Below are 17,864 nucleotides of genomic sequence, written 5' to 3' on the forward strand. Positions count from 1 at the left end.
CCCACCGTAGAATACTTATGCTCTCGAGAGAAGCCAATAGTGAAACCTATGGCCCCCAGGTCTATCTTTATCATATTAATCTCCTACTACTTAGTTATTTCCTTTGCTTTTTACTTTGCCTTTATTTTACTTTGGATCTTTATCACAAAAGTACCAAAAATAGTATCTTATCATATCTATCAGATCTCACTCTCGTAAGTGGCTGTGTAGGGATTGACAACCCCTATTCGCGTTGGTTGCGAGGATTTATTTGTTTTGTGCAGGTACGAGGGACTCGCGTGTAGCCTCCTACTGGATTGATACCTTGGTTCTCAAAAACTGAGGGAAATACTTACGCTACTTAGCTGCAACATCCCTTCCTCTTCAGGGAAATCCAACGCAGTGCTCAAGAGCTAGCAATTCCCAAGGGACCTCGGACTTTATGTCCAGAGGAATAAAAATCCCCTCGCCCAAAGACAAATGCAAAGGGGGGCCACTATCTCTTTCCCTCCCAAGAAGAAGAGGCTGCCTCCGAAGATTGGGAGAAGCGGGCTCCTAAGCGAGGCAAGATGCCTTTGGGAGGCGGCCCGTGCCTGGAGGATGTCGAAGCGCAGTCTCATGAAGAGGAGGAGCCTCCAGCCAAATCATAAGTGAACAAGGATGTTCTAGACATATCCCATTCTTTTCATATGATGCCTGAAATATACATTTTTTGCAGCCCAACGTGCAGTCCCCTTCAACAATCCTCTTCCTCGGGGGACCTTCTCCCGAAGATGATGGAAAGCGAGAGGCCCCCACTTGCCTCTCCGTCCAATAGGGCAGACGATCTTGAGGTGTCGTCGCGGAGGGTCTCCCCCAACCAAGAAGTGGTGCAAGGGTGACGAAGATGCTATACGAAGGTGATACTTTGGCGGCCCAGGGTCCGGGGAACAACAATGAAAACCCCAAACAGTCTGGAATGCAGCCGGATACAAATAAACAGATCCCTTCTAAGGGTGGGCGTACTCCGGCGGCTGCCTCCGGAGATCGGGAGGCGCCGAATATCTTGACGAACATGTTGTGGCAGGCGTCTGTTTCAGAGGAACATCGTACCTTGATGAGTACAGTGGTTGAAAAGGTCCTATCCGCGAAGAGCGGATTGAATGATGCCTTTGCGAGTCTGCTAAGAGGCTTCGAGGTTTGTAATGTAACATGTGCAACTGTGTTTTATTCAGAGAATACACCTGTGTATAGACAGTAGCCCCTGAGACTCTGGTTGGCTTCCCCTGGGAGGCGAACGGAGGATCAAGAAGAAATCTTGGAGGACTAAACTGATTAACTTTGAACACAGGCTGCTTCCCCCCTGGCTACTTCCTGGAGTGCGGATATTACCGAACTGGAACGGAAGCTTGATGTGGCCGGGGATGACATTACATTGATCAATATACGTCTTGACGAGTCGCAAGGTATGTATTCGGAGCGGTCTCTGTACATACATTTTTGTGATATAAGCATGACGCTGAAAGCTGTACCTGGCTGCAGATTGTGCTGCCATCGTAGAAATTCTTCGGGCGGAGCTAGCCCGGGCCAAAGAGCAGGCCCGGTGTAGTAATGCGATGCCGAGAAGGCATCAGCTGAGTTAGAAGTCGAATGGCCTGCTCGGCGTCAAGACGAGGAGAAGATATCCATGATGGCGCTTGAGCTAAAAAGTGTTGCCAGCCGCTGTGAGCTCCTTGAGAAGGAGAAAGAAGCCAAAATGGCTGAAATTGAAAAGGCTTTAAGAGAAGCAAGAGAAGCGCGGTCTGAATCCAGAGCGGTCCGTGAGGAGCTCGGGCAAGCTGGGGAGATTGCGACTGGTAAGCCATTTTTACTACAGGCTAAGTTTGGCGATCCAAACTATGTTCAGCTGAACCAATTGTGGAGTTCTTCGGATAAGTTTTTGGACTTGTCGAAGAGTTCTTCCGATGCGGCGCAGTATTATCAGGCGCGAGAGGGGTACACAACGGAGAAGCTTTTCTGGTCACAGTTCGGTGCATCGAAGCGCCCCCTGTTGCTGAATGAGCAGATGTCCCAGTGGGCCGAGCTTCATAGGATATCTGGTGCTGCTATGATGAACGTCATAATCTGGTTATGGCCAACTGAGCCTGTTCGAAATAATTACTTTGGCTTGGTGCAGCGGCTTGTTGACGCAGTGCCGCATATCGATGCTGTGAAGCGATTGGTGTGCATCGAGGGTGCCCGGATGGCTTTTCCCCGAATCAATACATTATGGGGAATATGAAGGCCATCCACGTTGCGGTGAAGAGTTCGCCCAAGGGCAGGGACTGCCACGAACCGGAGCATTATTTCGAAGACGTCCTAGTAGTCGCCTGCTTGATAGAGGATCAATGCTCGAAAGACATAATGTTAGAGTGAGGTGTATAAGAATTGTACGAGACAATTTTATAGTGAATCTATTTATATATTGTGCTTGAAAGCTGGTGCTCCTCCTGTGCGGCCGTTTCGATATAAACTGAATGATTTCCAGTCGTCGGCTTCATCACCCTTGTAGGAAGTACAAGGGTGTTCGAGAAAGCATATGTTCACTCTTGACCCAACGTCTTGGTCCATAAAGGAGGTGTCAATGTGGCGAACCAGGCAACCGGACTATAGGGCATTAACACTTTCACTTAGCCATAGGAGTTTTATGGTGGTTCTACGACATAGCCCCTAGTATGTATGCGGCTTATTCATGCGCTGTGTTTACATAATTGACCGGAAAAGAGGTCCTTCGTGTGACATGAAGGAATCGCTACAGACTCCGGTAAGTCATCGAATGGTTGACCAGCTCTCACCGCATCATGACAGTCAGTTTTCGGCTTTCTCTACTGAGGTGCATCACCAGGTGAACCGGTAGCACAATCGCAGTAGTTCTCCCTTTACTACCTTAGCCGATAGAGCGGAACATAGGATAGCAAACACAGGAGCCGGGCAACCCAATTATTGACCCAAGACATGATTCGGAGCTGATGCATATAAGGCCAAAATCGCGACGCCGAAGTACGCTGTAAAAGCTGTTCGGACTTTGCTAGCAACTCATTTGTCCCCGTACTGAGCCCCTGGCAAGTTAACCTGGGGTATGTTTGTGAAACCACCATGGGAGGCGTATTCATTTGCGGAAAGACACGGGTGACTAATTCGGATAGTATGAGATGGGACCTGAGCGATATGCCAATGATTAATATATATATATATATATATGTATGTATGCCACGACCTCGGTCATTTGATATGCCCTGGGTCGAAGGCTGAGGAAAAAGGCATGTTACAGGCTCTGAAAAAAGAGTGCGGTCTACAAAAGTTTATTTTGGACCTCCTGTCGCACGTCTGCGCCACCTGTCCTCAGCGCGGGGAATCCTTGAAGGAAGTAGCCCCGTAGGTGAGTGTATGGATCTGAACTCCGATGGAGTCGGTCTTAAGTGATTCTCCTTTGCGCTACCTGCTTTTAAGAAGTATTGAAAAAAAGTATATAAAAAATGTTACCGGAATGTTTGCCGACTTATCTATATTGTGCTTTCGCCGATGCCCATGGTATCTTAAGTGCGTAGTTATGTATGCGCAGTATAGCTTCATCGTGTATATGAGATGGGTGGCGGAAGCCGAACTGCTATTTCTGTTCTGGACTTGGTCAATCTTTAGGGGGAAATTCCTTCTGGCTCTCTGCATTTAGCTGTTGAACCATTCCATCGTTCCTATTGCCGTGCGGCCCCCTTCCCTTGTGTTCGGTGTTGAGTTTGCCGGCCTGCTTGAGGACCCAACAACTTCTGTTGGTATGATTGGCTGGTTTATTGGGGTGGCCGTGAAGCTGACAGGGTCGGTCTAGTATCCTGTCTAGGTTGGATGGTCCGTCTCTGTTCGCCTTAAATGTCTTTTTCCATTGATCGGGCTTGGGATTGCTAAATCCGGCGTTAACCGATGTGTCACGTGATCTATCGTTATCATTGCGACTGTTGTATTTGCTTCGTAGTGGCTTGCCATAGCCGTCTCGGATTTCGGAAGTGCCCGAGTCGCTGGTGCTATTGCTTCTACGAGCGAGCCAGCTATCTTCTCCCGCACAAAAGCGGGTCAGTAGAGCGGTAAGGGCTGTCATGGATCTAGGTCCTTCTTGACCGAGGTGGCGTGCAAGCCATTCATCCCGGACGCTGTGTTTGAAGGACGCAAGGGCTTCCATGTCCGGACAGTCGATGATTTGGTTCTTTTTAATTAGGAACCTGATCCAGAGCTTCCTTGCTGACTCTCCGGGCTGCAGGACAATATTACTTAGGTCATCAGCGTCCGGTGGCCGGACATATGTTCCTTGGAAGTTGTTGCGAAAGGCATCCTCCAAGTCCTCCCAGCTGCAAATAGAATTTTCCGGCAGACTGTTTAACCAGTACCGAGCTGGTCCTTTGAGTTTTAGTGGTAGGTATTCGATGGCGTGGAGGTCATCTCCGCGGGCCATGTGGATATGGAGGAGGAAGTCCTCAATCCATACCGCGGGATCCGTTGTTCCATCGTATGATTCGATATTCATGGGTTTGAACCCGTCTGGGAATTCATGCTCCATTACTTCATTTGTGAAGCACAAAGGGTGTGCGGCGCCTCTATGTTGGGCCATGCTGCGACGTACCTCTGACAGAGTCCATTTGCGGTTTTCAGCCCGGGCGTGGCTAGGTTGGTCACGTCCGAATAGGTGGTCGTCGTCGCGCGTCGAGGTGTGTCCTTGCGATTCGAAGATCACTCTTGGGTATCCTGTTTTACTACCCCATCCCTGTTGAAGGTTGTATGTACAACCTTGAGCTGTTTTGTTATTGCCTTTATGGCGAGGTGGGGCGGTCTATCTGTACTTCGGCCTGAGTTGCCGCTTTAATCGGACCAAGTCGACCTGCCGCATTGTGTGGTGATCGTACAAGCTCGAACACCTTATCGTCGCCCTGGGGTAGCGATCTATGCTTCGGGTAGCTTTTGGCTGGGCTACCAATGCTGTATTTTTTGGCGGCAAGGACTTCGGTCCATCTATCATTAAGCAGATCTTGGTCAGCTTGAAGCTGCTGCTGCTTCTTCTTTAGGCTCCTTGCAGTGGCTATTAGTTGGCGCTTTAAGCGCTCCTGCTCACGAGGATACTCAGGCACGATGAAATCTTCGGCGCCGAGGCTCACTTCATCCTTAGAGAGCAGAAGGTAATTATCATCCTCCGAATCTTCGTGCGTGGCCTGTTTACCGGGGCTATCCTGCCCGTCGTCCCGTTCATCATTAATTGTATCAACGGGGTATTCGTTGGCTTCGGCGTCATTGTCTATGCCATCAATATTCTCGGAGTCGTAAGCAAGTGTTTCGGTCGAATCCTCGACTATGGCTATAAAGTGGGTGGCGGGTGGGAAGCGAAATTCTCCATCGTCAGCCCCTAGTTCGAGCCAGATATAGTTCGACTGAGAGTCCCCCACTAAGGACTGACTTTTTAACGAGTTTAGCACATCGCCCAGAGGCGAGTGCTGGAGGATATCTGCGGCGCTGAATTCGAAGATCGATAAACGGTCAAGCTTGGTGTCCGCGGGCTTGCATGGTCCGGAACCAACAGCCGGAGACCAGTCCGGTATTATGGTGGCGTAGGCATCGAGTGTGACCAGGTCCATGTGCGGCTCCAACGACGTGGAATTTGTGGCCTCCGTGGTGGGGTTAATCCTCCCATCTTTGGATGGCGCGGCCTGCTCCGGCTCTAGGGCCCGAGCGGTTACAGGAGCGATCTCCTGGATGCGGCCCGATGACAGATTTAAGTCATGATCATCGGGGTGATCGGGAGCGGCTACCGCGGTATCGAATCCGGCGAAGATCAAGTCTCCACGGATGTCCGCGACGTAGTTCAAGCCCTCGAATCTGACCTGATGGCCAGGGGCGTAGCTTTCGATCTGCTCCAGATGGCCAAACGAGTTGGCCCACAGTGCGAAGCCGCCGAACACAAAGATCTGTCCGGGGAGGATAGTTTCTCTGCAGACAGCGCCATTATTGACGATTGAAGGGGCCATCAAACCTTTCAGCGACAACACAGAGGAACTCTCAATGAAAGCACCAATGTCGGTGTCAAAACCGGCGGATCTCGGGTAGGGGGTCCCGAACCGTGCGTCTAAGGTTGATGGTAACAGTAGACAGGGGACACGAAGCTTTACCCAGGTTCAGGCCCTCTGGATGGAGGCAATACCCTACGTCCTGCTTGATTGATATTGATGAATACGAGTATTACAAGAGTTGATCTACCACGAGATCGTAATGGCTAAACCCTAGAAGTCTAGCCTATATGACTAAGGTATTGAGTATCCCCTATCCGGACTAAGTCCTCCGGTTTATATAGACAATGGGGGGATCTAGGGTTACATAGTGTGACACTCCAAAATTTTTATTTGGTTTTCAGCAAAAACTTTGTTGGTTTTTGAAAAGAGGCCATTTAAATTTTTTCCAGAAAACCTTCCTCGTAAAAACTTTCACCTTTGGCAAGGATTTTCTTTTACGTCCTTTTCAAATTGGGTGTTTGAATTATGGAAAACTTTTCTTCTGAATTCTTCTCCTCTCAAATGTATTTTTTTTGAATTTGATTATTTTCATTTAAAAGGAAAACCCTAGGAGTTTTTGGGGCTTCTCTCATTTTGGAACCACCCATGATTTTATTTTGCCTCATGTGGAGAGACCTCCCAAAACCCCTCCCTCCACTTTGGAACAATCTAAATTCTCTGTCCCATCAAGTCCAAACCATTTTTGAATTTTATTTCATTTATTTTATCTCCCAAAATAATTCTGTCTTTCATGATGAGCCTAAGTAATTTTCAAAGCAAGTACCTCATTGCCTTTGAGTTTTTATCTCAAACCAACTCCTCTGGATTGTCCTTAGCATCCACAACCCAGAACCATCTTGATATACTCTCCCTCTTTTCAAATTTTTCAAATTTCAGTCTCTGCAAGTTTGGACCAGATTTGCCGAATTTGGTGAAATTCATATCTCCTCTTCTCCAAAAATTCTACCAAAATTCAGGCAGCCTCCTGGTGCAATGAGAGGCCACCCCACCAAGTTTCAGCTCAAGGAGAAACCCCTACATACCAAAATCATTCTGTCAAACACCTGGCCTGCACAGTTTCTATACACTTCCAGAAAAATTCAGAGTTTCAGAGTTCAGTGTCATTTCTCTTCGTCAGGGTTCAGTCACGCGTCGACAGTGCGCTATGGCGCAATGCGCGCAGCCCCTCCTCGCTATCCAGAGCGCCGCACGCGCACTTGGCTGGTTCCTGGCGTCGGAGGCGGCGAGCATCGCCGGAGCTGGCGGCTTCTGCGGTGGCCACGCCACCCGTAGCGGCCAACAGTGGCAGCACCAGCATTGCAACGTCGTTCCGCGCGCCCTTTGCTCTCTAGCCCTACGCGTGGCTCATCCATGCCAGCGCAGCCCCGCTGCACCGTCGCCGTGGCCCGACAAGCACTGGGCGCGCTCTCTGCCGCCGACGGACCCGCGCTGTCTCGTTCTGACAAAACCTGCCCTAAGCTTCTAATCCTAGTCTGTTGAGCGTCAGAGTGGAGCCAGTGGACCTCCACGTTGATGGCCAACCCCCTAAACTTCCCGACCAAGCACTGCACCGCCGTAATCCATCGCCGGAGAACTCCGTTCACGGCCACCACCTCGGATCGCCTATAAAAGGGGACCCCGAGCTCACCCTCGAGCACGCACCACCACTGCACCTCACCAACGCCCCGCCAGGCCAATAGGAGGACCTCGAGGAGGTCTCCTCCCCCAACTCCGGCCGCTCCGTTCCGCCTCGGCCTCCACCCCGTTTCACTCCGGTGAGGCCGTCCCCGACGCCCAAACTCCGTCAGTAACCTCCTCTAGCTACCAGAGGTCTAACCCCCTCCTCAATTTGCCCTACGCAGCCCTCCTCAGTGAGCTCCATCAACGCCCGAACCACCGTCCGCCGGAGCAAGGGCCGCCGTCGACGTGGTGCTCGCCGGCGACCACCACCACCACCGACCGACGCGGAAGGACACGGTGAACACGTTGGTAACCTCTGATCCCCCTGCCTTGCCGTGGATCGCCGCCGGCGACCACCGTGGCTCTCGGGCACCGTCGATCTCTGCCGCCTCTTTTGAAATTTCAAACCTGACGGGCGGGACCCGCCTATCAGCCTCTCTGATCTTTTAAACGAACCGTTTTCTGAAAACGTCTTCTGCCAAAATGCGTCTCCCCTCTGGGCCGGCGTATTCTCAATCGAAGCGTTTTCTGTTTTTATAAGTTAGCCCCTAGGAACTTTCTGTTTCATTACAGATGAGTCCCTGGACTAAAACCCTTATAACTTTTAAACAAATAAGTATTTTTGATTGATTCTTTTTCTGTCCTCCTTAAAATTTTGTCTAGTTTTTTATCAGATTTATTTGAAAAATATTTGAAATAATTTTGTGCACCTCACGGTATTTACGTTAGCGCGTATGTTTCTTTATACCGTAGATACCGAAGGAGGTGACGGGACCGCGAACTTCACCGAGCTAGGCTCCGACTACTCTGAACCAGGAAAGCATGTTTGAACTTTTGATATGATGATTGTTTTGGCATGTTTGCATTAAGTAGTTTCATGGCATGTTGATGAGCATACCGACGAATGTCATGTTACATGCAACGATGAGGCAAGTGAGTTTCGAAAATCCATAAGTGGATGGATGTGAGTATGCATGGCCATGTGTTGGCATGAGGATGGGTAAGATGGCAGTGTTGTAGCATGCCAGTCTTATGCTAGACTATATGACTTCAGTGTCAACCTATATCGGTCCAGTTCCTTCCATTTTTCCTTCCCTGTACTACCACATGTTTTCCGCAAGGAATATGGCTTAGTAAGTTGCAAACCGCTTTCTTGGTACACACCAAAAGGAGTGGCCGTGATGATGGTTCCATGGCCCTGGATTAAAGCCAGTCATCCGGTCAGGGGGCATGGGTGTTTCCGGTTGGGACCGAGAGGGGGGCACCCCTTAGAGCGCGTATATATAAATTTGATCCCATGCTATTGGAGATTGTGATCTCCCCATGTCAAAAGTTTTTCTTGGACGATGTCTAGGGTGATTCTTGGCATCGAGAGGTAGGATGGGTGTGTACTGGTTAGCTGTGTTTTCTTCTGAAATACCGTAAACGAAACTAGTCCTTCGTGAGTACGGAAATCCGTTGGCTGTGGGAAAAAATTTCGTACAAACTCTGCAGAGTCATATATTCCTATGAATCATCTATTCCATGTCCAAGTTTGGTATTATCTTATCTTGACAAATGTCAGTTTTGATGACAGAGACTCCGGTGAATCACATGAGTGCTAAGTCCAGTTAAATGTTTATTCCTGTGGATGGACTAACCCGTTTATTATCATGAATTGAATATTTATTATGAGTATTATTTACTTGTGAATAAAAGCCCTTTCTGCGATGTCGCTCAGACGTCTGACTGTGGCATTGTTATTATTTACTTTCAATAAAAGCCCTTTCTGCGATGCCGCTCAGACGTCCGACTGTGGCAATGTTATTATTTACTTTCAATAAAAGCCCTTTCTGCGATGTCGCTCAGACGTCCGACTGCGGCAGTACTCTTATTTACTTTCAATATAAGCCCTTTCTGTGATGTCGCCCTGACGTCTGACTGTGGCACGCATGTCTTTTATTTTCAGTTTAAGCCCTTTACGTGGTGTCGCTTAGACGCCCGACTGCGGCATGATCTTTATTTATCTGTTCACCCTTCGAGGCGTCGCTTCAGACACCCGATCGGTTTCCTATTATTTCTTTTTGTTGGGTTTTCAGGCGGACTACCGCCGATTCACTTTTTACATACCTTGCTTGCTAAATTTTGAATGTGCATTGGTAAATTAATCATGACGCATCCATGCATGCATTTGTTATATCTTACGTCCGAACTGTCTTGCGAGTACTTTCAAAGTTCTCACCTGGCTTGTTGATTTGGCCAGATGCTGACGAAGGCGATCTCATGGATGAAGAATTTGATAGCGAGTCCGACGCCTAGAGGAATCCCAGTCAGTCTCGTGCGACCCTGGATTTGGTCACTGTATTATATCCGCTTCTGCTACCAAATAAATTCATCGAGCCTCACCTCGACACTCGATGAGATGCCAGTTTTACAGTCATGTATCTCACTCCCCGCTGTGATTTTCCACCACCACCCTATCCTCGAGTCAGTAGTATGCCTCCACACCACTGTGTCATATCCGCCATTATGTATAATTATTGGTGTGCTTGTAATAATTTGGTTGAGCAACCGTAGCTCGACCCTGTAATATATTTTATGCTACTGGCTTATTGTATCAAGAATTTGTCTACCAGTAAGGAGGATTTTTCTCATACTGGACTCAAAAGATTGGTTTCTCAATAAACATTTTTATTGGAAAACCGGTCATGACAAGCTTGGTATCAGAGCCAGGCTGACTGTAGGAAGCCACTAGGTGCGATCGCTAATCGGTTATTAGCATGATAGAGCCAATTTATATTTTTTGCAATTGTAGTCATTTTCTGACGGTCAGCATAAATTTATGATCTGACCATTCAGGATTTTTGCCTACTTTTGTAGATGGCCGACAACAGCTGCGAGTCTTAGACCTTCGCCAACGTGCCCGATGGGTTCGTCAAGCTTCTCTCCTTCATCGTTCAGGTCGCGATGGGGCCATCCGTGCGCCCAGTCTTCACACTCTGTCAGCACAGAGTCAACAACAGTCTGACCATGCACCAGGCCGCGGTGCAGTTCAAGGGAGGGCGTGGTGAGTTACGCCGCTTCCGGTTCGTGGGAAGAGCCATGCCTACGGAGAGGCATGCTATGTAGATGGCAGCCCGCGAGGCGATAGCTCGTCTCAGGGATGTCCTACCCGTCATGAAGGCTCGTCGTTACCGCTATCTTCCATGCCATGTGCCTTACACCTGTCACTACGCATTCTCCTGCCCCAGAGGAGAACGAGACGAGGCTTTTGAGATGCTTATTGAGTATCTCCGGGCCCTGGAGGCAGCCTTCGACAACCTGGTGGACGACTTCGTGGCTGCTCGCATGGACTCAGTCCATGGCTGTGCCGCCAACAGGAGGGAGCTCCTGCCCGCCGCACCGCCACTGACTTTTGTCTCGTCCTCAGCATCTTATGCACCTACTCGTCGCCTGCCTTCTACCGAAGAGTTCAACCAAGTCATTGCGCCCACTCCAGCGCGCACTGGACCACCCTTCGCGCCCACTCCTATTCGTGTTGTTCCGCCCCTGGCGCCCGCTCCGTCCACCCGGCGCAGCACTACACGTGTGGAGCCTATCAGTGAGGAGGAAGTCGAGTGCCCAGCCTCGCTACGCCTCACCCTCGGCAGGTCAAAGGAGATCGTCAACATCTCCGACTGAGTACGCTTAGCCGCCATGCAATGTACCGCTTTGTACGATATGTTTATATGTACATAGGTTGTGAGGAGTAGCTTGTTTGCGCATCATGTAGGAACTGGGAGAAGTGCACTAGCCTAAATAACATGTCAGGATTATGTATGCATATCCTGAGTGATGTATTGTATAATTATCACCCGCATGTAAGATACGTAATGAGCAGTCCTTCTCCGTGCGCAAATCGATTTGTTTTTCTTAAGTAAGCTTGGTTATTTAATTTATTTGCCAGCTTTGTGCATTTATGGAATTGTTTTTGCGACCCTTTTCGCTTTTCTTATGGGTTTTACAAAATATATCCCCAGAGTGAAAAATGTCTCGTCCTTGGACTCGCTCCATGCCAACTCCACCAGAGGAAAATTATGGCACTCAACCGGGCAACAATTTCACACAGGGACAGTCGAGTCAACAGGACAGTGAAACAACATTTTCCCAAATGTGCCGCCTTTATGAGCAGAGTCAGCAACAACATCGGGAAATGATGAACCAAGTCATCAACATGGGAAATCACCATGGACAGTATCAGCAGCATTCCAAGTTATCTGAGCTACAGAAGACACGTCCCCAAACATTTTCTCATACTGACAAGCCTCTTGAAGCCGAGGATTGGCTTCGAGATATGGAGAGAAAATTAATTATTGCAAAATGTTCAGACCCCGAGAAGGTACTATATGCCCCGCACTATCTCACAGGAGCAGCTGCATCATGGTGGGAGAATTTTCTGCACATGCACCCCAACGAAAGTGATATAACCTGGGATGATTTCAAGGAAGGTTTCCGTGGTGCACACATTCCTAAGAGTATTATGAAAATCAAGAAGAGAGAGTTCGATGACCTCAAACAAAGGAACATGACAGTGTCAGATTACAACGGTTAATTTACTCTATTGTCTCGCTACGCCAATGAAGAACGTATGACTGAAAGCAAGAAGATGGAGAAATTCCTCGATGGTCTGGGGCCCGTGCTTAAATGCCAACTGGTCGTGCACAGTTTTCCAGATTTTAAGACACTAGTGGACAAAGCCATTACTCTGGAAAATGAGAGACGTAGCTTGGAGGATTTCCGCAAGCGAAAAAGAGACCAGACTACTCTTGCGTGCAACCACCGAAGCAAGACAGATTTTCAGAAAGGTGGGACACACAAACCTACGACAAACGTCTCACGCCCAACCAAGAATTTCCATGCAAGGGACAAGGAGTTCACATATCGCCCAGGCGTTACTTGCTACGCTTGTGGAGAGGAAGGGCACTATGCCAAGCAGTGCCCCAAGCCAAGGAACTCGACCCCAAAGCCGAACAACGGTGGCAATAATTCAGCACCCAAGCGAAACAATTTCAACCCCAACAACAACCACAGGAAGGGTCATCTGAACCACGTGACCAAAGAAGAAGCACAGAACGCCCCGGATATCGTACTCGGTACGTTTCCTGTCAACACAATACATGCCATGGTTTTGTTTGATTCTGGAGCTTCTCACTCATTCATCTCGAAAAGTTCTGCTTTGAAAAATAATTTTTCGATGTTTCCCTTGGAAAAATCCATGATCATCAAGTCCCCTGGGATTGAGCAAGTTACTCAGAGTTACTGTCAAGATGTGGTTATTGAGTTCGAAGGATTTAAGTTTCACGCCAATCTTATTGTATTGGAAAATAAAGGACTGGATGTCATCCTAGGGATGGACTGGTTAACCACCAACAAAGGTTTTATTGACTGTTTCAACCGGACCGTAATTCTCACACACCACCACGGGAAGACAATAAGAGTGTCAGCCAAAGAAAGAAAAATACCCCGGCAACCGAGATTGAATAAAGTGGATGTTTCTGAGCTAAACAAGGTTCCAATAGTGTGTGAATTTCCAGACGTATTCCCCGGAGAACTACCAGGCATGCCACCAGACCGAGAGATAGAATTCAGCATTGAGCTAGCACCAGGAACCACCCCCATATACAAGAAACCATACAGAATGGCACCATCCGAGTTGGTTGAGTTGAAGAAAAAAATAAAGGAATTGCTGGACAAAGGATACATTCGAGCCAGCTCCTCACCTTGGGGATCACCAATGTTATTTGCCAAAAAGAAGGATGGAACACTGAGATTGTGCATAGACTACCGAGCACTTAACATGGTCACAGTCAAGAACAAATACCCGATGCCCCGGATAAACAATTTGTTTGATCAACTCGCTCAGGCCAAGGTATTCTCAAAAATTGACTTAAGGTCGGGATACCATCAATTAAAAGTGCGAACATAAGATATCCCCAAAACAGCCTTCACCTCCAGATATGGACTATATGAGTTCACAGTAATGCCATTTGGATTAACGAACGCCCCCGCATATTTTGTTCACCTCATGAACAAAGTATTTATGAAGTTTATGGACAAGTTCGTTGTGGTATTCATCGACGATATTCTGGTATACTCCAAGACACCAGAAGAGCACGCGGAACATCTCAGGATTGTGCTAGGAGAACTCAGGAAACATCAATTGTATGCCAAGTTCAGCAAGTGCAAATTTTGGCTAAGACAAGTAGGTTTTCTAGGCCACGTACTGACCCAAGACGGTATCGTGGTGGACCCGGAGAAAGTCAGGGCCGTACTTGGCTGGAAGTCACCAGCCAGCGTAACGGACATACAAAGCTTCTTGGGAATGGCAGGATATTACCGCAGATTTATTGAAGGATTCTCCACTGTAGCGACCCGACCCGAATGGATCAAGTCTCTGTGCTTAAGTGTCATCCCTGGATCGGTATGCTGACACACACAGTACTCGAAGGATTTATAACAGAGGTAAATCACATGTATAAAGTAACGTAAATACTGTTACCTCAATCCATATAGCGGAAGCAACAAGGTTGTGGATTCCCATCAACACCAACGGCAAAGTTGAGTGTAGAAATCGTAACCCTAACGTATCACTTACTCGACGTAAGAAACCTGCAACGTGAGACGTTGCAGCCCGAAATGGGTCAGTACATTGAATGTACAGGCAAATTCACACCATAGAGAAAATGATGAACAATGGCTATCACTACATGCATATATGGCTGGAAATAGAATTAAACCATACCTTAGCATCACCTTTTAATGAGAACGGAAATATTTTAAGCATATAAAAGTAACAAGTTCTCTCATCATTAGTGAAACAGGGTATCTATATCATTTAATTTAGTAAGATGTGCCACAACAGTTTCAGATTCATAGCCATGAAAAGGATCAGATTCAACCAAAGTAATTATATCAGGATCAACAGAGAATTCAGAATCCTTATCAGTAACATAGATAGGTGAAGTACAAAAAGCAGGGTCAGGTTTCATCCTAGCATCTAGAGATTGATTATTCCATTTAGCTAATAACCTCTTAAGTTCGTATCTATCTTTGCAAGCTAAAATAGCTAGAGCAGCTTCTTTTTCAAAAACATAATCCTCAGGAATAACAGGTGAGTCTTCATCATCACTTTCATCAATATTATCAGATTCAATATTTTCACTCTCTCTAATTAACCCTAACAAGTTGTTCATCAAGAAATTCACCAAGTGGCACAGTAGTATCAAGCATAGAAGTAGTTTCATCATAAGTATCATGGATAGCAGAAGTGGCATCATCAATAAGATGTGACATATCGGAACAAATAGCAGAAGCAGGTTTAGGTGTCGCAAGCTTACTCAAAACAAAAGGTGAATCAAGTGCAGAGCTAGATGGCAGTTTCTTACCTCCCCTCGTAGTTGAGGGATAAATCTTGGTTTTGGATCTCTCGTGTTCTTCATAATGATAAGCAGATATAAATCCCAAGTGACTCAAAGAATAGAGCTATGCTCCCCAGCAACGGCGCCAAAAAATAGTCTTGATAACCCACAAGTAGAGGGGATCGCAACAGTTTTCGAGGGTAGAGTATTCAACCCAAATTTATTGATTCAACACAAGTGGAGCCAAAGAATATTCTCAAGTATTAGAAGCTAAATTGTCATTTCAACCAGACCTGGAAACTTAATATCTGCAGCAAAGTATTTAGTAGCAAAGTAATATGATAGTAGTGGTAACGATAGCAAAAGGTAATGATAGCAAAAGTAATGTTTTTGGTATTTTGTAGTGATGATAACAATAGCAACGGAAAAGTAAATAAGTGAAGAACAATATATGGAAAGCTCGTAGGCAATGGATCGGTGATGGAGAATTATGCCGGATGCGGTTCATCATGTAACAGTCATAACCAAGGGTGACACAGAACTAGCTCCAATTCAATGTAATGTAGGAATGTATTCCGAATATAGTCATACATGCTTATGGAAAAGAACTTGCATGAAATCTTTTGTCCTACCCTCCCGTGGCAGCGGGGTCCTAATGGAAACTAAGGGATATTAAGGCCTCCTTTTAATAGAGTACCAGAACAAAGCATTAGCACATAGTGAATACATGAACTCCTCAAACTATGGTCATCACCAGTAAGTATCCCGATTATTGTCACTTCATGGTTAACGGATCATAACACACAATCGGTGACTATAGACTTGCAAGATAGGATCAAGACCTCTCATATATTGATGAAAACATAATAGGTTCAGATCTGAAATCATGGCACTCGGGCCCTAGTGACAAGCATTAAGCATAGAAAAGTCATAGCAACATCAATCTCAGAACATAGTGGATACTAGGGATCAAACCCTAACAAAACTAACTCGATTACATGATAAATCTCATCCAACCCATCACCGTCCAGCAAGCCTACGATGGAATTACTCACGCACGGCGGTGAGCATCATGAAATCGGTGATGGTGGAAGGTTGATGATGATGATGGCGATGGATTCCTCTCTCAAGAGCCCCGAACGGACTCCAGATCAGCCCTCCCGAGAGGTTTTAGGGCTTGGCGGCGGCTCCGTATCGTAAAACGCAATGAATCCTTCTCTCCGATTTTTTCTCCCCAAAACCAAATATATAGAGTTGGGGTTGAGGTCGGAGGAGCTCCAGGGGGGCCACGAGGTAGGGGGGCGCGCCCCCACCCTCGTGGGCAGGTGGGGGGGCCCTGGTCTTCATCTTTTGCAAGGATTTTTTTTATTTCCCAATAGATGTTTCGTGAAGTTTCAGGTCATTCCGAGAACTTTTGTTTCTGCACATAAATAACACCATAGCAACTCTGCTGAAAACAGCGTCAGTCCGGGTTAGTTCCATTCAAATCATGCAAGTTAGAGTCCAAAACAAGGGCAAAAGTGTTTGGAAAAGTAGATACGACGGAGACGTATCAGACGCAGGGTAGGCTGAGGCGCTCCCTGAGCCGCGCGCCTCCGCGCGAGGGTGCCATCTTGGAGCTGAGGGGGCAGAGGCGCTCCGTGAGCCACGTCGCCCGTAGCCGGGGGCGGCCGAGGCAGCTAGAGGGATGGTGCTGGAGAGCCCCCCGCGGTGCTGATGAGCTCGGGGATGCGGTCCAACCAGTCCTCGTAGAGGTCGTCGATCAGGCGGTAGCGCAGGAGCTCGCATGCTATGAGCAGCGCAGCCTATGCGTCCGTGGGGGCGCGGTGAGCGTGAGACGATCAGACGACCGGAGTCAGCGATGGGGTGGCGGTGCGACCATCTCGTCGCACAGAGGGGTGCAATGAAGAGGCTTGCTGCTCTCTTGCCGCCGGGCCGGTGGCGGCGTTAGCAGCGGGTGACGGAGAGGTCCGCCGATAGGGGCTATCTGAGCGACACGGGTGGCGAGAGCGGCCTGGCAGTCAGCACAGGCCCGGCGAGCGTCGGCCATGAACTTGGAGTGGTGAAGCATGGAACGAAGAGGAAACCTTCAGCGCACCCTACTTGGCGCGCCAAATGTCAGATTTCGGGTTCCGGCAAAACCCTCGAGGTTTGAACACTGCGGTGCGCACGAAGATCTCTCCCCCTCTCTTGCTCACACACTCTATGATCTCACAGCCTAGCTCGACGAATCCGAAGAACATGAGACACAAGATTTATACTGGTTTGGGCCACCGTTGTGGTGTAATACCCTACTCTAGTGTGGTGCGGAATTGCCTCTTGGGCTGAGGATGAACAATACAAGGGAAGAACATCCTCGTGAGGTGAGGTGTTCTTGTTCTTGGTGTGCTTGTGTGGTTGAGGATCGAAATCTCTTCTCTTTCTATGGTGGTGGCTAGTCCTATTTATGGAGGCCCTGGTCCTCTTCCCAAATATTGAGCGGGAAGGGATCCCACAACGGCCAAATCAAAGGGAGACAACTAGTACGAGCTATCCTGACAAAAGTAGTCTTCTCCTGCCAAAGGCTCTGGTGGTGACGCCGTCTTGGGCTCCACGGTGACCTCTGTCTTGCCATCCTGCTGGTCTTGGTCTTGTTGCATCGATAAGGAAACCTTTGCCTGATGCCTCGGGACTCCTCGCCTACGCTTGCCTCTATAGCACCAAAGAAGAAACAAGGACACTCTGCGCATTGATGCCCGCCTGGCTCCTGCGTGGTTCCAGTCGTCATGGCTTGCGTCATAGGAACCTC

Source organism: Triticum urartu, chromosome 2 (genome assembly GCF_003073215.2).
Source record: "Triticum urartu cultivar G1812 chromosome 2, Tu2.1, whole genome shotgun sequence".
Lineage (NCBI taxonomy): Eukaryota > Viridiplantae > Streptophyta > Magnoliopsida > Poales > Poaceae > Triticum > Triticum urartu.